The 26,791-nt window shown below is 41.4% G+C and overlaps 1 protein-coding gene and 1 long non-coding RNA gene across 2 annotated transcripts in view; both read right to left on the bottom strand.

The window, feature by feature from the left end:
• Positions 1–26,791, bottom strand: part of LOC115156202 (collagen alpha-1(XVIII) chain) — a 202,118-nt gene that overhangs the window by 152,018 nt on the left and 23,309 nt on the right. The gene's annotated exons all lie outside the window — the stretch shown is intronic.
• Positions 23,781–25,413, bottom strand: LOC115156203 (uncharacterized). The gene is made up of 3 exons (XR_003868200.1): positions 24,459–25,413; positions 24,294–24,369; positions 23,781–24,206 (listed from the first exon to the last, which is right to left on the bottom strand). It is a non-coding gene; the product is annotated as an uncharacterized LOC115156203 (long non-coding RNA).

Raw genomic sequence — 26,791 nt, 5'->3', positions numbered from 1 at the left:
TCTGTTTCTTTTTATCCTAAAAAAAACTCCCTAGTCCTTGCCGATGACAAGAATACCCATAACATGATGCAACCACCACCACGCTTGGAAATATGAAGAGTGGTACTCAGTGATCTATTTCCCAAAAACATAACACTTTGTATTCAGGACATAAAGTTGATTTCTTTGCCACATTTTTTGCAATTTTACTTTAGTGCCTTACTGCAAACAGGATGCATGTTTTGGAATATTTGCATTCTGTACAGGCTTCCTTCTTTTCACTCTGTAATTTAGGTTAGTATTATGGAGTAACTACAATGTTGTTGATCCATCCTCAGTTTTCTTCTATCACAGACATTAAACTAACTGTTTTAAAGTCATTATTGGCCTCATGGTGAAATCCCTGAGTGGTTTCCTTCCTCTCCGGCAACTGAATTAGGAAGGACGCCTGTATCTTTGTAGCGAATGGCTGTATTGACACACCAACCAAAGTGTAATTAATAATGTCACCATGCTCAAACGGATATTCAATGTCTGCTTTTTTTACCCATCTACCAATAGTTGCCCTTCCTTGCGAGGCATTGAAAAACCTCCCTGGTCTTTCTGGTTGAATCTGTTTTTGAAATGCACTGGCACATTGCAGATAATTATGTGTGTGGCAGTTAACCCACTGTTCCTAGGGCGTCATTGAAAATAAGAATTTGTTCTTAACTGACTTGCCTAGTTAAAAAAGTGAAAAAAATTAAGTAGGTTAAATCATTATTATAATTGAACTTGTAAATAAAATTGCCTTAAAAACATGTAACACGTAGCCTACCGATTGCAAGGTGCAGCCTGTGTCCAAACATTGGAGTCTGGTCCAGTCATTCAACATGACGTTTCAACTTCTCCCTTAATTTTGTTATACAGTGTTGGGATGGCAACTTGGGAGAAATATGTGCAAGATTAAATTTTGTATCTCCTGTCCAGCTCCTTTATCACCTTGAAGCCGTCTATGACTGTGTAAATAGAAAACATGTCTTTGGCTATGTGATAGCCTCAGTGATTGTGTCTACGGGATGTTTTTTTCATAGGGCATTACACTTGAAAATGCATTGGCAATCAATGCCTGTTTAGCATAGGTTGCTGGTTGTGGCTGAGGGGCTTTGCTGCTGTCTGGCTTTTTTTACCATTCAATCCTAATAAGTAGGTGATGGTTCTTCTTCAAATTATTGAATACATTTGTCGTGTTGATTGATGTCTCCACAAGTCTGAGGAACATTTTGCACAACACTTGCATGTGGTTGACATCGGTTCGCCTGTAGCCGAAATACTGCCAAACCACTGCAGATGCGCCCTTCCTTGGCACTAAATCGACCTTCTTGTTGGCACTAGCAGCACTCATGTTTCTGACACGGAGGTAAAGCCAGAGTTTCTAAACCACATATTGCACTGTCTTTGGTAAAGCTCTTTCTCTCCTCACCAGCATCTTTTTTTTTAACTAGGCAAGACAGTTAAGAACAAATTCTTATTTTCAATGACAGGCCAAGGAACAGTGGGTTAACTGCCTTGTTCAGGGGCAGAATGACAGATTTTTACCTTGTCAGCTCGGGGATTCGATCTTGCAAACCTTCGGTTACAAGTCCAACACTCTAACCACTTGGCTACCTGCCGACTAACTGCGTGCTCTAAGCAAGGACGCTTGTGATTGGGCAGCATGTGCCAAAGTGAGAGAGCATGCTTCTGATTTGTCAGCATCCTCTGTGCATGTAGAGAGTGAATGAACAGAGCCTAACGCATCTCATTGGAGGAGGTACCATAGTTTAGTTTCTGTCATATTATTAAGGGAGTGTCAAAGAAAGGAGGAAATCGCAGGCTCTTGCGATATTGATATTGCACATAACAATATCGCAATTTAGATCTGAATTTGATTAATTGTGCAGCCCTAAGAGAAGGGTCACAATCTGGACTAAATCCTTACATAATGGGCTATAAATACACTGTCTAGGGGATTTCCCACCTATAAAGATTGTGACCATAAACTCATAGGGGGGGTGATTTCCTCCACATGATTCATGAGAAAATGAACCCTGAAGTGGATTGCATAACACAATTATCTTTTTCAATTCCTCCATCTCACCATTGTCCCTCTTGTTGGGGCCTGTAAGGCTTTTCAAGAGGTCAGACTTTAAAGCAATGAAACTTTGGATTCTGCTAACACAACCTACTGTAGCGCACTCCAAAAGAAAATTGGTCTGATGAATCACAGCTTTTCTGTCAGTCTGCAAAACATCAGAAAAACAGTTGCTTTGTTAGCCAGTGACCTATTTAGACAAGTCCCAAGCACATTCATCTGGAGATAAGGAGACCTTGAGAGAAGTAATGAAGACAGGCCATCTTAAATATTTTAAGGGGTCGTCGTATAACCAATTCCTCAACACACATTGTCCAACAGCAAAATAATCTATGGAGGGGAACTTCCCTTTTCGGTTGATGAAATGAAAACATAAACGATGTATCTTACTGCATAATATGTCTGCAAGCATTAGTCACCAGACATCAGAGTAAATATGCAATGGTCTGCCAAAGTTGTGTCACCTAAAACAACATTCATAACAAGAACGTAACAAGCCAAACAAAATGTTGACTTGTCACATTTGTAGCTTTGAATGGTTGTCCATGGCCTACTTAAGCCCTATTCACACGGGACTAATATCTACTTTGTGCATGACACAAGTAACTTTTCCAACAATTGTTTACAGATTATTTCACTTATAACTCACTGTATCACAATTACAGTGGGTCAGAAGTTTACATACACTAAGTTGACTGTGCCTTTAAACAGCTTGGAAAATTCCAGAAAATTATGTAATGGCCTTAGAAGCTTCTGATAGGCTAATTGACATCATTTGAGTCAATTGGAGGTGTACCTGTGGATGTATTTCAAGGCCTACCTTCAAACTCAGTGCCTTTTGCTTGACACCATGGAAAAATCAAAAGAAATCCACCAAGACCTCAGAAAAATTGTAGTCCTCCACAAGTCTGGTTCATTCTTGGGAGCAATTTCCAAACACCTGAAGGTACCACGTTCATTTGTACAAACAATAGTACGCAGGTATAAACACCAAGGGCCCACTCAGCTGTCATACCGCTCAGGAAGGAGACGTGTTCTGTCTCCTAGAGATAAACATACTTTGGTGCGAAAAGTGAAAATCAATCCCACAACAACAGCAAAGGACCTTGTGAAGATGCTGGAGGAAACAGGTACAAAATTATCTATATCTACAGTAAAACGAGTTCTATATCGACATAGCCTGAAAGGCCGCTCCACAAGGAAGAAGCCACTGCTCCAAAACAGCAATAAAAAAAGCCAGACTACGGTTGCAAATGCACATGGGGACAAAGATTGTACTTTTTGGAGAAATGTCCTTTGGTCTGATGAAACAAAAATAGAACTGTTTAGCCATAATGACTATCGTTATGTTTGGGGGAAAAAGGGGAATGCTTGCAAGCCGAAGAACACCATCCCAAATGTGAAGCACGGGGGGTAGCAGCATCATGTTGTGTGGGTGCTTTGCTGCAGGAGGGACTGGTGCACTTCACAAAATAGATGGCATCATGAGGCATGAAAATTATGTGGATATATTGAAGCAACATCTCAAGACATCAGTCAGGAAGTTAAAGCTTGGTCGCAAATGGGTCTTCAAAATGGACAATGACCCCAAGCATACTTCCAAAGTTGTGGAAAAATGGCTTAAGGACAACAAAGTCAAGGTATTGGAGTGGCCATCACAAAGCCCTGACCTCAATCCCATAGAAAATGTGTGGGCAGAACTGAAAAAGCGTGTGCGAGCAACAAGGCCTACAAACCTGACTCAGTTACACCAGCTCTGTCAGGTGTAACTGAGTAAAAATGACTGACGTGGCAGATTCGGACGGGACTAAAATTATGGTGGTTTGTGCTTGTGCACATAATTACATCACCTGAGCTCCCTCAGTAAAAGTTATCCCATTCGAATAGGGCTTTAGAGAACAGAAAATCCCAATGTAGGATGATACTGTGACAAATAAACCATCAAATGGACCATCAATTGGAAAAGGGGAACCCTGAACAGGACAAGGACCATCAACAAGTTTCGCACACTTGAGCTCTCTCCATACACCACTTGACCCACTTTTGCACAAGTCCTTTACTTAGCATCTGTTCAAATACAAACTCAGCAGGGCCTTGGCAACAAGGTTGATTCAAGTTTGATGCTATTCAAACAGAGAGACTCAGGGGCCTTTCAGAGAGGTAAGCTTACAAGTTTATCCTTTCAGATAAGTAAGAGAGTGAGGCTCTATGCTGGTCACAAATTGCTGAATCATTAGTAAATATTTTTTTTTACTGGGGACAAGAACCTATTATTATTCCCATAAACTGATTCAACTCCAGGACATTGAGGCAAAACTCCTCTTCATAATCACAGTTAATTTCCGTTGACCATGAGTCCCTGCTGCATGGTGGTTTGCGGGATAGAAGAAAAATGGGGGCAATTTTAGATGGGGGCAGTTCAGCTGATCCCCTAAGCAGATAGCGATGGGAACAGACCCAGCCATTGTCACTTTCAGAAGTGTACTAATTACACTGCTAATCCCTACCTCCTGACAAGGTAAGGCGGCGCTGCGCAACCAGGCCACAGAATTCCACTGTCAGTGAGCAGAAAAAGAGGGTTAGGCATTTATTTCACTGATGTGATGAATGTCAATGAAGTGAAGGGGAGGAACTGAGCTCAGAGAGCAAAAAAGAGCATGAACGAGCCATTGACTTCCTAAATATGTCCTTCCAAATGATCTTAGCCGTCAAAGTCAAAACACTGTAGTGTATAAGAGAGGGACCATCCCAAATTGAGGCTTCATTGACATGTACTGTAGGGCACAAAACAGCTCATGAAGCTTTGCTCCATATGTAAGGATATTTAAAGACAAAATGACCAGTATGATGTTCCACCTGGTATGACTATACACCGAGTAGTGTTGTCACGATACCAGAATTTTGACTTAGATACTGATACCAGGTTTAGTATGATGATATTAAATATCAAAACAGTCCCACAAAATAAAAAATAAAACTAAGGCGTGTTTAGCCAGTCACAGAATGGCACTTGATCCAGACAGATACACCTCAGCTATTGCTTTGTTCAATCATTGGGCATCTTTTGAGTTCAATATCATTACATTTGAACATTTTTATGTCAATTATTTTAGAGACAGCCATGTACAATTTTACAATCATACAATCATTTTTACTAGCAACGGCTGGGAGAACATATTTTATTGTACTGATCAACGTAATTTGCATAGAAGAAACCTCCAATGAAAGTGTGCGCTCTCTCTTTTAGACAATAATGACGTCATTTGTGAGGCAGAACGTGGCTGTGGAATCTGACTGTGGCTATGGAAACCAGACGGGAAGTGAGGGAGACGAAGAAGTGAATGAGTTTTTGGTGGCGAGGAAGACTGTGAATGAATAATGTTTTTGGTGACAATCAGCTTTGAAACCAGCATATTTTGCATTATTGTAAGCATATTATCACAAACAAAGTAGTAGGGTAGTGAATTGATGTTTGCTTCAGCTGTAAGCTATCAAGGAAAGTTAGCCCACAATTAAAGCTGGAAGCTACCGGTATCTTCTTGCATGGTAAAAGTGTTCTAGCCTGTATGGACATTGTTTTGCGAAAAGTAATGGACAGTTTCAACATTTCTACATGCCGTGTTGCATTATTCAAGTACGTTAACTTCTGTGCAGCATGAGTGGGGAGCGAACAATGCAGCCCAAACAGCTCTAGCAATGAATGAATAAGTGGAGCAGGCACTCTGCGCTATAAAGGGGCTGCACTGATAGACAGACTTGATCTTTTCAATCACGTGAGACACATTTGACAGAAGTACATTCTAGTACCGAACAGTGTTTTTTTATAGAAAAAGTAACAGTAGAAGAGATCTCTACTTCCGGTTCTTGTTCTATGATGAATTATAACCCATTTGCCCTCATATATAACTGCAATCAATTCACAGGTATTCACAGGTATTTTCATGACAGTTGATAGACATTAGATAGTTGAGAAACTCAACTCAGCTCAAGTATTACATACACATGGAGTGGCTCCCAAGAACTAGAAGACTCATATCAAAGTAACTTGAAACATTGAGATTGAGAGTTACACAAACTCTTTCAGAAACTTTCAAGCTGTTTTTCAAGCCACAGATTCAAATGGATGACATTTTTATGTCTCTAAGTGCAGTATGAAGGATGTTAGAGGTATTTTCACAAGCCAATGCTAACTAACGTTACCACAATGACTGGAAGTCTACAGGTATGTTAGCAGTATGCTAGCATGTTTTAGCTCTAGTTTGAATTAGATTTTGCAATCTGTATGTCACACTCCCAAAAATCTGAGTTTAGCTGAGAAACAGAAGAGAGAGACATTTCTTGACTTAACAGCTTAACATTGGACCGCTTAACATGATGTATAGGCTATGAATGTCCCACCTACTTCCTGAATCATGTCCCATACTATTTCTCAAATGGGCTTCAAGATTATACAATCAAATTCCTGAAAACATGGTCATCTAAAATATGCTAAATTATATACGTATTAATGGTTTAATTTACTTCTACCTGATGCCTTTCATTAAAGGTTTTCGATTTGGTAAATCTATTTGAATTCAATAACTTTTTGACAGCATCCCTTTTGATTTCAACAAACTTTCCATACATGTTTGCCCATGGAAGAAGTGGTCAGAAAGTGACTTATTGGAATTAAATGCCAAAACATTCAGGAGATAAAGGTCCTCAAAGTTTAGCCATTTTGCATACCCCACTATACCATGAGACATCCATGTATTCATCACTGGATAAGATCAACAGTTGAGTTTGATACCATTAAAAAGCTTACAAACAGTGTTGTCAAACTATTTGATTATTTATTGAAAAAAAAAGTATTACTTTTTAAACCTTTCAGGTCAATCATCTAAAAACGCGTAAACTCACAGATTTCTTTTATATTCACATACTTTTGTTGTTTATACCCTTTTTCACATCATCTGAGGTTTTTGTGTTGTCCCCGCCATCGGTTGAAACGCAACATGCTCTTGAACAGGGTGGGCGTCATTTCAATCATCGAAATAGAATTCATAGAATGGACCGATCCCTTCAGACCACTGCAATTTAGCTGGTATGCCATTTAAATGTTTGTTATTTCTAATTACTACCACAAAGATGACCGCTGGTCCACCCATCGTCGAATGTCAAATTAAATGGTAATGTCTATTCTACTATCGATATTATATACACTGCTCAAAAAAAAGGGAACACTTAAACAACACAATGTAACTCCAAGTCAATCACACTTCTGTGAAATCAAACTGTCCACTTAGGAAGCAACACTGATTGACAATAAATTTCACATGCTGTTGTGCAAATGGAATAGACAACAGGTGGAAATTATAGGCAATTAGCAAGACACCCCCAATAAAGGAGTGGTTCTGCAGGTGGTGACCACAGACCACTTCTCAGTTCCTATGCTTCCTGGCTGATGTTTTGGTCACTTTTGAATGCTGGCGGTGCTTTCACTCTAGTGGTAGCATGAGACGGAGTCTACAACCCACACAAGTGGCTCAGGTAGTGCAGCTCATCCAGGATGGCACATCAATGCGAGCTGTGGCAAGAAGGTTTGCTGTGTCTGTCAGCGTAGTGTCCAGAGCATGGAGGCGCTACCAGGAGACAGGCCAGTACATCAGGAGACGTGGAGGAGGCCGTAGGGGGGCAACAACCCAGCAGCAGGACCGCTACCTTCGTCTTTGTGCAAAGAGGAGCAGGAGGAGCACTGCCAGAGTCCTGCAAAATGACCTCCAGCAGGCCACAAATGTGCATGTGTCTGCTCAAACGGTCAGAAACAGACTCCATGAGGGTGGTATGAGGGCCCGACGTCCACAGGTGGGGGTTGTGCTTACAGCCCAACACCGTGCAGGACGTTTGGCATTTGCCAGATAACACCAAGATTGGCAAATTCACCATTGGCGCCCTGGGCTCTTCACAGATGAAAGCAGGTTCACACTGAGCACGTGACAGACGTGACAGAGTCTGGAGACGCCGTGGAGAACGTTCTGCTGCCTGCAACATCCTCCAGCATGACCCTGTTTGGCGGTGGGTCAGTCATGGTGTGGGGTGGCATTTCTTTGGGGGCCCACACAGCCCTCCATGTGCTCGCCAGAGGTAGGCTGACTGCCATTAGGTACCGAGATGAGATCCTCAGACCCCTTGTGAGACCATATGCTGGTGCGGTTGGCCCTGGGTTCCTCCTAATGCAAGACAATGCTAGACCTCATGTGGCTGGAGTGTGTCAGCAGTTCCTGCAAGAGGAAGGCATTGATGCTATGGACTGGCCCGCCCGTTCCCCAGACCTGAATCCAATTGAGCACATCTGGGACATCATGTCTCGCTCCATCCACCAACGCCACGTTGCACCACAGACTGTCCAGGAGTTGGCGGATGCTTTAGTCCAGGTCTGGGAGGAGACCATCCGCCACCTCATCAGGAGCATGCCCAGGAGTTGTAGGGAGGTCATACAGGCACGTGGAGGCCACACACACTACTGAGCCTCATTTTGACTTGTTTTGACTTGTTCAAATCCAGACCTCCATGGGTTGATAAATTGGATTTCCATTGATTATTTTTGTGTGATTTTGTTGTCAGCACATTCAACTATGTAAAGAAAAAAGTATTTAATAAGATTATTTCATTCATTCAGATTTAGGATGTGTTATTTTAGTGTTCCCTTTATTTTTTGAGCAGTATATTTTTCATATACATTTCTATGATTTAAAATCAGTTTCCTATGGAGGATTGACAGCCTAATTTAACACAACAGATATTTCCATTCAACTCAACATTCTCTGATGTGAAGCCCTCCAACCATCTTTGTGGTACCATCAGCCAAAACATGACACTCGCCCTTTATTCAAGAGTATGTTGTGTCTCAACCGATGGCCGGCACAAAACAAAAACCTTGATGTACCCGACAGCATTTTCTTTGTTTGTGATCGAAAATGGGATCAGGTAGAAGTCAATTAATCCACAAATATGAATATCTTTTTACATACAGTGGGATCCGAAATTACTGACACCCTTGTTAAAGATGAGAAAAAATGACTACAAAAATAAATAATTCAAATACGGAAATTATACTATTTTATACTAATACAATTGCTCATTTTCTAAAATTTCTTAAACGTTTAAGCTGTTTGGGGGGGTAATTGTTTAAGAAGGTCATACCATGGATCATTTACTTAATTTATTTTGAATTTTTGGATCCCTTTAGGTATATATTAAATTAGCCCATAGAAATGCATTGAATAACACATTCATAAATGGTCAAAAATACAGAAAATGTAAGAATAAGGTTTTGAAGTGTCTGTCCTATATCTAGGAGATTTAGACATATTTACCCCTTGTTTTTGTTGCCACAAAACTACCTCCATACTTCCACTAATTTGTATGGGTTACCTTTAGACGAGTTTGGGATGTATCCTGGTCTCACAAACAGAGCTGTAGCTCTGCCACTTTCCACCGCAGATGCGGAAGGGCGACATAGGCCGATGTGGTAGATTGAGCCGAAGCCCATGCAACAAAAAAAAAACAATATCGCCATCTTAAATTGACGGATTTTGATGGGGATTATTTTATTATGTTACTTAAATTGATGCAATGGTGCAAGTAATATTTATTTTCTCTCAAAAAGCTACGGGTCAAAATTATTGACACCTGTTTTCAATACCTCACCTTGCGAGGATAACGGCACTGAAATGTTTTATGAGTTGGAGAACACATTGGGAGGAATCTTACACCATTTCTCCATACAGAATCCCTCCAGATCCTTGATATCCTTTGTCTGCGCTTATGGACTACCCTCTTCAATTCAAACCACAGGTTGTCAAATGGGTTTCATGGCCATAGCAAAATGTTGTTTTGTTGGCAATTAAGCATTTATTTGTGTATTTTAATGTGTGCTTGGGTTTATTATTCCATGTAGTACTAGGATGTTTATACTGAATGCACTTCATTATAGAATACTGTACTAAGAGCAGACAGAATCCATGGAATACTATCACTGCAAACTAACATCATCTCTTGCTCAGTCAAAAGTAAAACTGTACACAAATGAAACATCCACTCTTCCACAATAACCTTTTAAAGTAATAATTGGGAGATGATACAAAAAGCTGAACTGGAATGTTTAGATGAAATGCTGTTACTATAGGTAAAATGAAGAACACACACACACACACACACACACACACACACACACACTGTCTCAGCCTCCAGTATTTATGCTGCAGTAGTTTATGTGTCGGGGGGCTAGGGTCAGTCTGTTACATCTGGAGTATTCTCTTGTCTTATCCGGTGTCCTGTGTGAATGTAAATATGCTCTCTCTAATTCTCTCTTTCTCTCTTTCTTTCTTTCTCTCGGAGGACCTGAGCCCTAGGACCATGCCTCAGGACTACCTGGCATGATGACTCCTTGCTGTCCCCAGTCCACCTGGCCATGCTGCTGCTCCAGTTTCAACTGTTCTGCCTGCGGCTACGGAACCCTGACCTGTTCACCGGACGTGCTTGTTGCACCCTCGACAATTACTATGATTATTATTATTTGACCATGCGGGTCATTTACGAACATTTTAACATCTTGACCATGTTCTGTTATAATATCCACCCGGCACAGCCAGAAGAGGACTGGCCACCCCTCATAGCCTGGTTCCTCTCTAGGTTTCTTCCTAGGTTTTTGGCCTTTCTCAGGAGTTTTTCCTAGGGAGTTTTTCCCAGCCACCGTGCTTCTTTCACATGCATTGCTTGCTGTTTGGGGTTTTAGGCTGGGTTTCTGTACAGCACTTTGAGATTTCAGCTGATGTACGAAGGGCTATATAAATAAATTTGATTTGATTTGATTTGACTAAAGGGTCTGTCTGTCATTTCCAACACCTCTAATTATGACACTCAGATTAGAGCCCTGTTTGCTTCACTTTGACTATGCAAAAGAAAGTTTCATAGTATACGACATAAAAAAACTTGTATACTTTAAATGCCCAGATGTCATACTCATTTCGCTTATGACAACGGCTGATCAATTAGATATGTGGATGCACTACCGAAATCAACGAATAGTGGGGAAACAACGCAATCGCTCATGACGCATTCTCAGTATGTGAAAAAACACAGTATACCAAACATTAGGAACAGCTTCCTAATATTGAGTTGCACCTTTTGCCCTCAGAACAGTCTCAATTCGTCGGGGCATGGACTCTACAAGGTGTCGAAAGCGTTCCACAGGGATGCCGGCCCATATTGACTCCAATGCTTCCCGCAGTTGTGTCAAATTGGCTGGATGTCCTTTGGGTGGTTGACCATTCTTGATACACACGGGAAAATGTTGAGCATGAAAAACCCAGCAGCGTTGCAGCTCATGACACATTCAAACTGGTGCGCCTGGCACCTACTATCATACCCCGTTCAAAGGCACTTAACTCTTCTGTCTTGACCATTCACCCTCTGAATGGCACACACAATCCATGTCTAGATTGTCTCAAGGCTTAAAAATCCTTCTTTAACCTGCACTGATTGAAGTGGATTTAATAAGTGACATCAATAAGGGATTATAGCTTTCACCTGGATTCACCTAGTCAGTCTGTCATGGAACAAGCAGGTGTTCTTAATACTTCGTATACACAAAAAGTAATAATATGTGTAGAAAGATGTAAACAAATGACACGTTGTGCTTTGATTATGCCATAAGACAAATTATCAAAAGTATGCACATATTCTACCTGCCTGTGCAAGTCCAACATTTACAAACTGGCTTACAAACGCTAGCAAAATCACACATACATATGCACATCCTCCAACTTTATATATGGATTCGGGGATCCATTTTTCATGCTTGTTGATGCATTTTAATGCATAAATAAATACGATTCTTCATTGAAGGGGGGAAAGATTAATCAGAAAATAATGTGTATGGAAATCTCATTTTGAGTGCTGCTCAGGTCTGAGCAGAAACAGAGTCTGTTAGATCACTCCATGGTCAGCTCAGCTCTTTGTCCTTTTGCAGTGCTTAGAAACAGCAAGGCTCACGCTTGAGTATTGCATTTCAGCTTTGCTCTGCACGTCAAGATCATGTCAATGCATATCTAGACTTTGACAGTAGATTTAACGATGAAAAAATGAGTACTTTTTTTGTATTTAATAAGGATCCCCCATTTTATCATAGAGCTTCACTTTGTGTGTGAGCAAACCCTAGTTTTTGTGGCACTTGACACGAGAGGGCTCAGGCCCAACACAGATCCCAAAGTGAGAAACAGACTAAAGAAATTTCAGCTCGCCCACTGGAAATGTATTTGAGAGGGCAAAGAATCCGTGAACCTATGGCTGGCTCAAAGTAGCACCACATTCTAGGGCACAGTGAGTTCCATTTCCCATTTCTCTGTGTTAATCCTTGTTGCCTGGGTACTGACTGTCAAGGACATCTTATACTTGTGGATTAATGAGCAGACTGAACTTTTTCTCTGATATTCAAGCAACACAAAAAAGAGCAGACGCTGTCAGTCTCCCTTGAATGCTGATGGAAGACAGTCCCCATGGCGTCAGACGCCCATTTATAAACACCACAAGAGCCAAAATGAAGATTACCCCTACCTTAAAATTACATTTTAATTCGCAGTAATAAAGAGAGGAAAAGCGAGCAGGACAAAAGGAGCTTTCATCGGGATGACAAGATCAGGCCCTCAATTAGTCTGGCTGAGACTGAAGAAGGGTGCCAGCGTCCATTGTCCCCTAGTGGGCAGTTTAGCACAAAAAGAGTAAAGGCAGGCCATGGCTCTCTTCCTCTGCTTTCCCTAAAACCAAACTAAGCCATGTTAATCCATGAGAGGGGCTTTGAAAATTGTGGCCACTCTTGATCTCAGGGGAGAGAGAACTCAAAGTCTGGCAGTCACTGGCTACATGGAAGTGTTTTGGCAACCCTTAGAAGGTAGGTACAGTGCATTCGGAAAGTATTCAGACCCCTTGACTTTTTCCACATTTTGATAAATTACAGCCTCATTCAAAAAATGTGATTCAATTGTTTTTTTCCCCCTCATCAATCTACACACAATACGTCATAATGACAAAGCAAAAATAGGTTTTTAGACATTTTTGCAAATTACAGCCTTGAGTCTTCTTGGGTATTATGCTGCAAGCTTGGCACACCTGTATTTGGAGAGTTTCTCTCATTCTTCTCTGCAGATCCTCTCAAGCTCTGTCAGGTTGGATGGGGAGCGTCGCTGCACAGCTATTTTTAGGTCTCACCAGAGATGTTCGATTGGGTTCAAGTCCGGGCTCTGTTTGGGCCACTCAAGGACATTCAGAGACTTGTCCCGAAGCCACTTTGTTGTCTTGGCTGTGTGCTTAGGGTCGTTGTCCTGTTGGAATTTGAACTTTCGTCCAAGTCTGACGTCCTGAGTGCCCTGGAGCAGGTTTTCATCAAGGATCTCTCTGTACTTCACACTGTTCATCTTTGCCTCATTCCTGACTGGTGGAGTGCAGCAGAGATAGTTGTCCTTCTGGAAGGTTCTCCCATCTTGACAGAGGAACTCTGGAGCTCTGTCAGAGTGACCATTGGGTTCTTGGTCACCTCCCTGACCAAGGCCCTTCTCCCATGATTGCTTAGTTTGGCCGGGCGGCTCGCTCTAGGAAGAGGCTTGGTGGTTCCAACCTTCTTTCAATTTAAGAATGATGGCGGCCACTATGGTCTTGGGGACCTTCAATGTTGCAGAATTTTATGGTACCCTTCCCCAGATCTGAGCCTCAACACAATCCTGTCTCGGAGCTCTTACGGACAATTCCTTCGACCTCATTGCTTGGTTTTTGCTCTGACGTGCACTTTCACGTGGGACCTTATATAGACAGCTGTGTGCCTTTTCAAATCATGTCCGACCAATTTAATTTACCACAGGTGGACTCCAATCAAATTGTAGAAACATCTGAAGGATGAATAATCGAAACAGCTCAATTGAGTCTCATAGCAGATAGTTTAAATACTTATGTAAATCTGATATTTAAGTTACTTTGTTTTAATAAATGTGCAACATTTTCTAAAAACCTGTTTTTGCCTTGTCATTATGGGGTATTATGTGTAGATTGATGGGGGGAAAAACGATTTAATCAATTTTAGAATAAGGCTGTAACATAACAAAATGTGGAAAAAGTCAAGGGGTCTACTTTCAGAATGCACTGTAATTAAAGGGTGTACAGGCGGGTACGTAGACATGACATCTGCAGCTTGTTTATGACGGCTACACTATTTACACACTTGCTTTGATGTTTGTACAAAGAATGGAAATGTGACTTGAATCACTGAATTATCTTAGCAGCCATAGGTGATGAAGACATTATCCAGCTATAAATGATAAGGAGTATAATATAGCATAACTAAATTGGACTGAAACATCTTGACTGCTCCTTGGTATGTGTGATAAGAGGGCATTCAATTTCAAGGTGGAAGGCAGGTTGACATTCTGGGGCAGGCAAAGATTACTTCTGGATTGAGTGGGAGATATTTGCTGTCTGCCACGATAAGACATTACAACTTCATTCATATAAGCACATGATAACATCGACATTTATTCTCTGTCAGAGGTGTGGTATAACGTTACCGGGTATTTATTTAACTCAGTGAGGCAGAAAAAGAAAGACATTGGGAGAAAAGAGAATACAGTAGAGTGGGAGGGAAGTATTACATTAAATAAAGAAATATATCCCTCACACCTTTGAGAGTCATACAAAGACTGTAATATTAGCTGTCGGGTGTGGGTGAACAAACTGATTCTAACCACCCTCCCAGCCCAGTTAACGCCATACTGAGAGGCACAGAATCCACTTGACAAGGTCGTCTCTTTACTTTCACCTTGCTGTGGGCTATTAAGTTGAGACCGACAGCTTCAAGACAGGAAACTCAAGGTAATGAAAATCTGTATGCACCTGACAGCTTGTCAGTTCTATATGAGACAGAAAACAGATTTCTCCAGAAGAAGAGTCCATTTTCCAAACAAGATACTATGGCTGTAAACTGGCAAGGTGAAACCATAGGGCCCGCCTCTGTTAGTTTGTTTCCGACGGGCGCAAAATGGAGCCTCATTGGATATTTCGGCCAACGGGCCAATAATGAGAGGGTAACTGCAGACATGTCAAGACTGCTGGACCTCCCACTCAGCAACTTGGATAATGTCACTGGCTTGGGCCAAAATAATCACCTGCAAATATTTCACTGGCTCTCTAAATGCTTTAACGACCCTACGGTTGGCATAAGTCACCTTCTCCTCTTTGTGTATCTCAATGCATGGCACTGTGCCATCTGGCCACACCGGCCAAAGTGAATATAGGGCTTCCTTCATTGTCCACCCCACTCTCGATTCACGAATGAGACCTTAGCAGCCTCTGAGCTGGGGCATTCAGTTTGGCTCTTTGGCATCAAGCGCTGAAACAGGGTTTTTGTGAAAGGAGCCCCTCTAGTCCCTTCTCTGTGACTCTGAGGCACCTTGCAGCCAATATTGTCCATTGATAATATATTCTAAAGGGAGGTGAATCCTCAACACCTTTTGGTTTTAGTGAACATTTATGAGAATTTTTGTATGCTCTTATATACCATAAGTCATGGCAAGATGAGAGTTTCTCAACAACGATCAAAAAACTCAACCCAACACAAAAGCAGACAATTCAGTCTTCGGCCTAGAACCAGATTCAAGCAGAGGAGTTATAGCTGTTGGGTGACACAGAGATATTTGTTGAGATATTAGAGGATGCAGTGGCATGACCCATGCAGGGAATGCCACCCTGAGAGAACAAACAAGAGCAGTGTCCATGCTTTACAGAGAAGTCAAACTATTGTAATTACTTAATTCTAGGCTTTAGTGGTATCCAGATTTTCATTTCATCATACCGTCCTTGTCTTATCCCGGAATTTATGTTATTACCGGCATAGCACAAGGGGGTGCTAAAAATGCAAGAATAGCTCACTGGTCCTCTAGTACCTGAATGCTAACAAAATTAGCACAAACTAATAGCGAAATCATAGACGCTGTTCGCTAAATTCTAACAAGCAAAAACAAACAAAGTAACTGCAAAGACAAGCAAATCCAGCTCAAAGTTATGCAAGCATAGCTAGTAGCTACTGGATGTCATTTTCGGTGAGTGTGGACATTTACAAGCGAAAGTGAATGAGCAAAATTGTGCAAATGAACAAAGTTGTGATGCATGCTTTTCTGAAGGAAGAGCAGCATCTGGACAGAGCAGAGGGGAGAAGAACGGAGGAGAAAAAAATGCTAGTAGGAAGCACAGGGAACAAATGGCAACTGTACAGATAACACATCCAGAGTGCTTTGACTTCTGGCAGAAAGCCAGAAGTCAAATAACTGATGGCAAACATTTAGTAGTGAATTACATACAAGAGTAACTTCATCACCTCATGTGCTCCACACAACATAGACTCGCCGATAGATATAGAACACTATGGACTCACCAGCTCCAGTTATCTCCCGTTGTGCTATTTACAAATAAACACATGACTGGCTCAACTGTTCCTGGGGAACTACAGTAAGCTTCATAATGTAAAATAATGTGGCAGGTGAAATGAAGAATGCAATCTACTTTATCTCCTAACGCATTACACAAGTTGACTCCAGGAATTTACATCAAAAAGTAGCTACAAATATTCAAAAATATTGAAAAACTTCAAATATATAATTTGGCTTTTTCCAAATACCCCAGTATACTGCCCAAACCTACTTAATTCCCCCCTCCTGAATTTAGTATTTCTATGCATGTGTACATGTCAAATCAAAATGTCTGTATTGCATTAAAAAAGAAAAATCTACAGAAGAGCAAAAAAAATGTGCGTTTCAACTTTTGCCATATTCAACCCACAACCCCCATTACCGGCATCCGTCAAGAGACCAGAGGACGAGGTAACGGACTCTTCAAATCCCCTTTTTGTCCCTTTGCACTTAATGTTAATCTCCCCTACCCAGGGGCAAATTTTCTTTCACACCCCCCACGGTGTGAGATTTGTGAGCAAGCGAGACGAGAACTGTCTATGGAGACTGCCACTCCTGAAGGACAGATGAATAGGAGGAATTTTCAGATGTCTTGAAAAGGCTGCCCATCTTGATGGTCAGTCAGGAGATAAGAGGAGGAAGAGGGGTATAGCCATGAGTGAGGTCCAATTAGGTGCAATGGAAACCTTCCAATTAGGGCCTTGAGAAACCTTCTCCCCACTGCATAGCCTGTTAATTAAAGAATAACACACTGGGGAGTCTGAAGGGATATTCAAAATCGGGATAAATTAATATTCTGAACATTTAAAAAAAAAAGTTTTAACATTTAAACTTAATTTTTTGTTACCTTTATTTAACTAGGCATCTCAGTTAAGAAGAAATTCTTATTTACAATAAGGGGTTCTCTGGTTTTGTTCTTCCCTGTAAACATGTAAACACTCCTTAAAGCTGAAGCAGGGGACAAAGTACCAGGTCCGAGGATCCAGTTTCTCCCTCTCACTGGGGCCGAACACTGCTTTGTGTCTAACAAATCTGTACCTAGTAGCCATGACAACCATCATTCAGACAGAGGGCTTACGGACTGACTGATATGAATGGAACTAGACGATCATAAAGCAGAAGATTTAGCACTAAGAGAATTATGCCTTAAAATGTTTTCCTAAAACTGTGGCATTTAAAACGATTACTACTATTATATTTCTGAACTTTTCAATCAGTTAATAAAAGAGTCAAAAAACTAACTAGTTGCACAATACTAGGCCTAGCAAGGCTACGTCCTACTTAAGGGATCATGATGATACAAGTTTCATGAAAGCTGTGGAGACATAGCCTAAATGTTGCTATTATCTCCTGAATCGTCATTAAACTGGGACATGAAACAGCCACCTAACACCAAAACTCTTCCCAGATTTGCATTTGGATGCCGTGGAAAGGGTTGGGTTCCCGTAAAAGCCTCCCCTCCTCACAACATGTTCCTGCTAATAGAGTACCACATATTATAATGTCGGCGGAGGGGATGGCTGCCGTTTTAAGGGCTTCTGACCAACTGTGCTATTTTGTGTGTGTTTTCGCATTGTTTGTAACGTATTTTGTACTTAATGTTGCTTCTACCGTCTCTTATGACCAAAAAGAGCTTCTGGATATCAGAACAGTGATTACTCGAACTGGACGAAGAGCTTTTCTTTAATGAGTCCGACGTGAAGGATATACTGAAGAAAAGACGGAAATACAGGGGGCGGAGATCGGGGTGCCTTGTGAGTATTCATTGGCGAGTGGGTAACCCGCCTCTACCATCCATTCTATTGGCCAACGTGCAATCATTGGAGAATAAATTGGATGATCTCTGTTCGAGACTATCCTACCAACGGGACATTAAAAACTGTAATATCTTGTGTTTCACCGAGTCGTGGCTGAATAATGACACAGATAATATACAGTTGGTAGGGTTTCCCGTGCATCAGCAAGACAGAACAGCTAAGTCTGGTAAGGCGAGAGGTGGGTAGGGGCTCTATTTGTCAATAACAGCTGGTGCGCAATGTCTAATATTAAGGAAGTCTCGAGGTATTGCTCGCCTGATGTAGAGTACCTCATGATAAGCTGTAGACAACGCCATCTACCAAGAGAGTTTTCATCTATATTTTTTGTAGCCGTCTATGTACTACCACAAACCGATGCTGGCTCTAAGACCACACTCAACGAGCTGTATAAGGCCATAAGAAAAAAAGAAAATGCTAATCCATAAGCAGCACTTTAATGCTGGCAAACTTAAATCCGTTTTATCTAATTTTTACTAGCATGTCACGTGCAACCAGAGAAAGAAGAAAAAAACTCTAGACCACTTTTACTCCACACACAGAGATGCATACAACACTCTCCCTCGCCCTCCATTAGGCAAACCTGACCATAATTCTATTCTCCTGATTCCCGCTTACAAACAAAAACTAAAGCAGGAAGTACCAGGGACTCGCTCAATCCGAAAGTGGTCAGATAATGTGGATGCTAGGATACAGGACTGTTTTTGCTAGCACAGACTGGAATATGTTCCGGAAGCGTTGGATTACAGGCAACATCCGCACCGAGCTAAAGGTTAGAGCTGCCACTTTCAAGGAGGGGGACACTAATCTGGACACATCAGAAATCCCGCTATGCCCTCAGACGAACCATCAAAGAGGCAACGTGTCAATACAGGACTAAGATTAAATCCTACTACACCAGATCTGACACTCGTCGAGTGTAGCAGGGCTTGCAAACTATTACAGACTACAAAGGTAAACCCAGCCAAGAGCTGCCCTGTGACGTGAGCCTACCTGATGAGCTAAATGCCTTTTATGCTCGCTTCGAGGCACACAACAGTCAAGCATGCATGAGAGCACCAGCTGTTCCGGACGACTGTGTGATCACGCTCTCCGTAGCCAATGTGAGCAAGACTACAGCTCAGCGTTCAACACCACAGTGCCCTCAAAGTTCATCACTAAGCTAAGGACCCTGGGACTAAACACATCCCTCTGCAACTGGATACTGGACTTCCTGACGGGCCAACCCCAGGTGGTAAGAGTAGGCAACATCACCTCTGCCACGCTGATCCTCAACACTGGGGCCCCTCAGGGGTGCGTGCTTAGTCCCCTCCTGTACTCCCTGTTCACCCACGACTGCGTGGCCAAGCACGACTTCAACACCATCATTAAGTTTGCTGATGACACAATAGTGGTAGCCCTGATCACCGACAACAATGAGACAGCCTATAGGGAGGAGGTCAGAGACCTGGCAGTGTGGTGCCAGTACAACAAACTCTCCCTCAACATAAGCAAGACAAAGGAGCTGATCGTGGACTACAGGAAAAAGGAGGGCCGAACACGCCCACATTCACATCGACAGGGCTGTAGCGGAGAGGCTCAAGTGTTTCAAGTTCTTTGGTGGCCACATCACCAACAAACTATCATGGTCCAAACACACCAAGACAGTCGTGAAGAGGGCACGACAACACTTTTTCCCCCTCAAGAGACTGAAAATATTTGGTATGGGTCCCCAGATCCTAAAAAAGTTATACAGCTGCACCAGGGAGCATCCTGACTGGTTGCATCACCGCCTCGTATAGCAACTCCTCAGCATCCAACCATAAGGCACTATAGAGGGTCGTGCGTACGGCCCAGTAGATCACCGGGGCAAAGCTTCCTGCCATCCAAGACATATATACTAGGCAGAGGAAGGCCACATTTTTTCCCCCAAAGACTCCAGATACCCAAGTCATAGAGTATTCTCTCTGCTACCGCACGGCAAGCGAGACCGGAGGGCCAAGTCTAGGTCCAAAATGCTCCTTAACAGCTTCTACCCCCAAGCCATAAGACTGCTGAAGAATACATCAAATGGCCCCCCAGATTATTTACACAGTCCCTTCACCCCTACCAACAGGTACTGTATATAGTCTCATTATTATTTTATTGTGTTACTTTGATTACTTTAGTTTATTTCGTAAATATTTTAACTATTTCTTGAACAGCATTGTTGGTTAATGGGCTTGTAAGTAAGCATTTCACAGTAAGGTTGACACCTGTTATATTCGGAGCACCTGACAAATAAATCAAATTTTTATGTATGAGTCATAATACCCATAAAACCTGGTGGTCAAACAGGGAAATGGTTAGAATAATTTTTCCAGCATAAATTTTTCCTATAGGGGATTTATGTAAGACTTAAAATAAGTGCTGTGTTTCGTGTAGGCTTATCCTGGTGTTACGTTTTGATAACCGTGGAAATCTCTCTAGGACAAGATAAATTTTATGATCGGAACCATTTCCTTGTTTGACCGCTGGGTTTTATGGTTCCCACTGCCCCTCGACAGAATTATAATTAGCAGAATGGGCTTTTTAACATGCGGGTAAGCGGAAGTTGCCTGTCAACAGCCATTAGCGGCTATAGCTGGCACCGCACCAGCTCTCACCTCTCAATGTAGAGGGGGGCGCTCCATGTAGGAAGAGGGTCATCAATGTTTCATGCCGAGCAAGAGTTTACCAGTTGATGGGGTTGGAGGAAATCGGATAATGAAAGAAAGTGAACAAGAGAGAAATCACACTTTAATCCTGAACATTATGCGCATACATATTTCATCAACCTTTAGGCTGCGGATTTCTTGCATTACTGGCACTTTAATTATGGAGGTTCTCAGGGCTTCTTTGACCATTGAGAGGGCCTATTGGACATCACTGGGGCCAAGCTTCCTGCCATCCAGGAGCTCTATACCAGGCGGTGTCAGAGGAAGGCCCTAAAAATTGTCAAAGACTCCAGCCACCCTAGTCATAGACTGTTCTCTCTGCTACAACACGGCAAGCAGTAACGGAGGACCAAGTCTAAGAGGCTCCTAAACAGCTTCTGCCCCCAAGCCATAACACTCCTGAACATCTAGCCAAATGGCTACCCAGACTATTTGCATTGCCCCCCCCCCCACACCACTGCCAATCTCTGTTGTCATCTACAGTGAGGGAAAAAAGTATATGATCCCCTGCTGATTGTGTATGTTTGCCCACTGACAAAGAAATGATCAGTCTATAATTTTAATGGTAGGTTTATTTGAACAGTGAGAGACAGAATAACAACAACAAAAATCCAGAAAAACGCATGTCAACAATGTTATAAAATTATTTGCATTTTAATGAGGGAAATAAGGATTTGACCCCCTCTCAATCAGAAAGATTTCTGGCTCCCAGGTGTCTTTTATACAGGTAACGAGCTGAGATTAGGAGCACACTCTTAAAGGGAGTGAAGACCTCCATATGTCTACTTCATCCTTGGGAGCTGAATGTACCACGTTCATCTGTACAAACAATAGTACGCAAGTATAAACACTATGGGACCACGCAGCCGTCATACCGCTCAGGAAGGAGACGCGTTCTGTCTCCTAGAGATGAACGTACTTTGGTGCGAAAAGTGCAAATCAATCCCAGAACAACAGCAAAGGACCTTGTGAAGATGCTGGAGGAAATGAGTACAAAGTATCTATATCCACAGTAAAACGAGTCCTATATCGACATAGCCTGAAAGGCCGCTCCACAAGGAAGAAGCCACTGCTCCAAAACCACCATAAAAAAGCCAGACGACAGTTTGACACTGCACATGGGGACAGAGATCGTACTTTTTGAAGAAATGTCCTCTGGTCTGATGAAACAAAAATAGAACCTTTTGGCCATAATGACCATCATTATGTTTGGAAGAAAAAGGGGGAGGTTTGCAAGCCGAGGAACACCATCCCAACCGTGAAGCACAGGGGTGGCAGCATCATGTTGTGGGGGTGCTTTGCTGCAGGAGGGACTGGTGCACTTCACAAAATAGATGGCATCATGAGGCATGAAAATTATGTGGATATATTGAAGCAACATCTCAAGACATCAGTCAGGAAGTTAAAGCTTGGTCGCAAATGGGTCTTCCAAATGGACAATGACCACAAGCATACTTCCAAAGTTCTGGCAAAATGGCTTAAGGACAACAAAGTCAAGGTATTGGAGTGGCCATCGCAAAGACCTGACCTCAATCCCAAAGAAAATTTGTGGGCAGAACTGAAGAAGAGTGTGTGAGCAAGGAGGCCTACAAAAACCTGACTCAGTTACACCAGCTCTGTCAGGAGGAATAGGCCAAAATTCACCCAACTTATTGTGGGAAGCTTGTGGAAGGCTACCCAAAACGTTTCACCCAAGTTAAACAATTTAAAGGCAATGCTACCAAATACTAATTGAGTGTATGTAAACATCTGACCCACTGGGAATGTGATGAAAGGAATAAAAGCTGAAATAAATCATTCTCTCTACTTTTATTCTGACATTACACATTCTTAAAATAAAGTTGTGATCCTAACTGACAGGGAATTCTTACTAGGATTAAATGACAGGAATTGTGAAAAACTGAGTTTAAATGTATGTGGCTAAGGTGTATTTAAACTTCCAACTTCAACTGTATGTGTTGACTGAATATAAGCAAGTGATGTCTGCCTAATATTCAAGTTAGAATTATTTATATCTGGAGAAACTTAAATAACAAACCGGCTTTATTTACAAATTGGTGAGAATGTCTCACCCCATGTTCAAGAACTGGCTTTTTCTCACTCACTCTTGGTTAAATGAAAACAATCTCCAAAATATTGCAACTATTTAAACAAAGTGATTATTATTATTAATTAATTTAGAATGAGATAAAAGCCCCTTAGATATTCTCACAGACCCTAATGGAAAATGCACCTTAGATATTAATATAGAGTCATCAATCCTCTAAATGTAATTATTCGCGGAGTCACATCATTGAAAAAAATATTTGTAGATATACTGTTAAAAATGGTGTAGGTCTTATTCATTTAAAGAGCATATTGAAGTTAGAAGTAAAAGCCTACAACTATTTTAGCACCGTTTCATGCTGCTCTGAGACAAGCCTACTCCTTCCTCCCCGTCGGGGATTTGAACCCCGGTCTTTCGTCCACACGACACAGGGATTCTTTAGCTAAATAGCCCAGTACTGTACTGCCGACCCTCACATTGTACAGCACCATATTGTCCGTTACATCCTAACAGAAGCCCAGAAGGTTTTCATTGAATAGAAACACCATAATATTAATCAAATCAATTAAGCAAGTACCAGTCAATTTTGGACACACCTACTCATTCCAGGATTTTTCAATATTTTTATTATTTTCTACATTGTAGAATAATAGTGAAGACATCACAACTGTAGCAGGTGTAGCCCATCATGCAAATGTTTCCTATTAGCAGGACAATAGACGTTTAATAACCCGGCTACTGTTGTAAAAACCCTCACCTTGCAATGTATTCGATGCATAAGTACTCTAAAGTGTTACATTTCTAACTAAAAACAGCAGTACAGTATTTCTTCATCAACATCTTTATGCTTTCGTTAATAAAATGAGAAAAAAAGACATGCGGATGTTTATATTAACTACATTTTAGTCACTTTAGTCACACATCCACCCAGTAAAGCCTTGCTGAGATGATCAATGTATTTGTTGCATTGTTGTATCGTCAATTTCTCTAGCCAAAACATCTTGATGGCCTTGTCGGCTAGGGCAGAGTTACGGATGAATGTTTTCAGTTGGAGCCGAACAAGTTCCATCAGGTTTAAAATCAGGAGACCTACATGTAGAGATGAAAAAAGTATTTTTAGATATACTGTAGGCCTTTTATTTAACCTTTATTTTAATACATAAAAGGTCTACTTACTCTGCTGGCGTCTTGACTCAGTCTATGCCCTCATTTGCATTGCAAACCCGGGCGACAGTGTGTTTTGGATCATTGTCTGCATTTGGAGAACAGCCAAAATTTGGTACAATAGAAATATACATGTAAATAGGCCTAAAACATAACAAAATATTGCTATAATCCTACCTTGACAAACGATGTGTACCCAGAAACACCTGTCTGACATAGGGTCCAGCATATCTCTTGATAATTTTTTCCTCAAAAGGAATCTCGAGCCATGATACCTGAAAAAGGAGGCAAGAGTGAATTATTGTGGTAACCATAACAGCCCCTGAGGTGTAGGCTGCAATATTTTATGTACCTTTTGCTTTGTAAATAGCCAAACTTACCATCAAAAATCAAATACGGGCCTGGTCCCTGGCGAGAAATTGCCCCCCACATATGGAGTTTGAGCGGATGCTTGGGACTCGGCTTGCTTGATCTTCTTCCTTTTTTGTGTAGCAATTTCATCCCGTGATGCAGGCAGATTAAAGATTGCCTTTGCCGATCGCTCATCATCTTCATAAATATATGCAAGTGATGTCTGCTAAATAATCTAGTTAGGTTTCTCCAGAAATAAATCATTCTAAATAACAAACTGGCTTTATTTACAAATTAGTGAGAATGTCTCACCCAATGTTCAAGAGTTGCCTTTTTTCTCACTCACTCTAGGTTAAATGAAAACGAAATCTCCAAAATATTTTTACTTTTTAAACAAAGCGATTATTATTATTAATTCATTTGGAATTAAATAAAAGCCCCTTAGATATTCTCAGATAATCTCACAGATCCTAACGAAAAACGGCCGTTAGATATTAATTTTGAGTCCTCCAATCCTCTAAATGTAATTATTGGCGGAGAGTCAAGTCATTGAACAAAAATATTTTTCAATATAATGTAGGTCTACCATAGGCGAAATGAGTCTCACTGGTGTTGAGTAATGGGCTGTTAAAAATGGTGTAGGTCTTATTTATTTAATGAGCATATAAAAGTTAGAAGCAAAAGCCTACAACTAATTTAGCACCGTTTCGTGCTGCTCTGAAGCAAGCATGGGGACTGGTCTTGATAAATCAATGAGATTTTTATTTTCACTTAATTTCCATTTGGGTATTGGTTAGACAAGAATTAGAAAAGTAGGGTGCAGAAATGTTATGCTCTTAGTGTAACCTTTATTTAACTAGGCAAGTCAGTTAAGAACAAATTATTATTTACAAGGACAGCCTACTCATTCCACGTGCCCTGTGTGGATTCTTTAGCTAAATAGCCCAGTACTGTACTGCCGACCGTCACGTTGTACAGCGCCATAGTTTCCGTTCCAGCAAGTACCAGTCAAAAGTTTGGACACACCTACTCATTCCAGGATTTTCATATATTTTTACATTGTAGAATAATAGCGAAGACATCACAACTATGAAATAAAACATATGGAATCAGTTAAGAACAAATTCTTATTTACAAGGACAGCCTACTCCTTCCTCAACAACAAGGATTTGAACCCTGGTCTCCCGTGTGCCCTGTAATTAGGCACTTTCCCATGTTTACTACAGTATGTATTGTAGACTGCACAGTAGCCTAATAAACAAAAACACATTTTGTTAATAAAATAATGATAAAAAAATACCTTCAAAATGCAGATGTTGATTTACTAATGGAACCATAGTGAATTACTATGGGAATAAATATCACTGATTTACAGACATATTGGAACAAAGTTGTCTAATGAAGGCAAACACTTTTGAATCCTGTAGCCTACTACCGACCATCACGTTGTACAGCGCCATATTTTCCATTCCATCTTAACGGAAACCCTGAGGTTCACAATACAATTTGACATTAATACCGATTGCCTAATATAATGGGCAACTTAAGAATCTCTGGTTATTTTTGCAGATTTTGATATTACCTATAGGGTGCAAAATTGCTGGGCCCATGGCTGGCAAGCGAGTTGCATCACATACACCTAAAATAACATTGCGGGACTGCGGTTGGGTTCGGGACCAGTTCTTGTGGGAGCGAGTCGGACAGAAAGCCAGCGGGCGTATGTGGTATGAAAAGCTGCAGGTGCAGTCAGGAGTGGGATGAAGAAGAAAAAAAAAAATCAGTCCCACTCAGACCTCTACTTGGCACCCCGTTCTGAAGTGAATTGCAATTTCAGGGAAACATGGTATCGGGAGACCTGTCATTTGCTGTGTGAAGCATCACATTCAGTTAGCTTTCACTTACATTACGGCTGTGAAAGAAGAAGACCAAACAAGTGAGGGTTTCACATTGAACAAGAAAGACTTATGGTGAGCTAAGAAAGTGGCTCAGTGTGCTATTAGCACTGGAGATGGCTAGGTACACAAGAAGTGGAGGTACAAATCCACCATCCTTAAAACATAAGCAGTAATTATTGTTTCCCTCTGTGTTTTGGAAGTGTCAAACCAGTTTTTTGACATTGGGCTGGTATGTGTCTGGGCGAGAGCACCTGAAACAGTAAG

Source organism: Salmo trutta, chromosome 20, assembly GCF_901001165.1.
Source record: "Salmo trutta chromosome 20, fSalTru1.1, whole genome shotgun sequence".
NCBI lineage: Eukaryota > Metazoa > Chordata > Actinopteri > Salmoniformes > Salmonidae > Salmo > Salmo trutta.
This window is presented reverse-complemented; position numbering and strand designations above follow the sequence as displayed.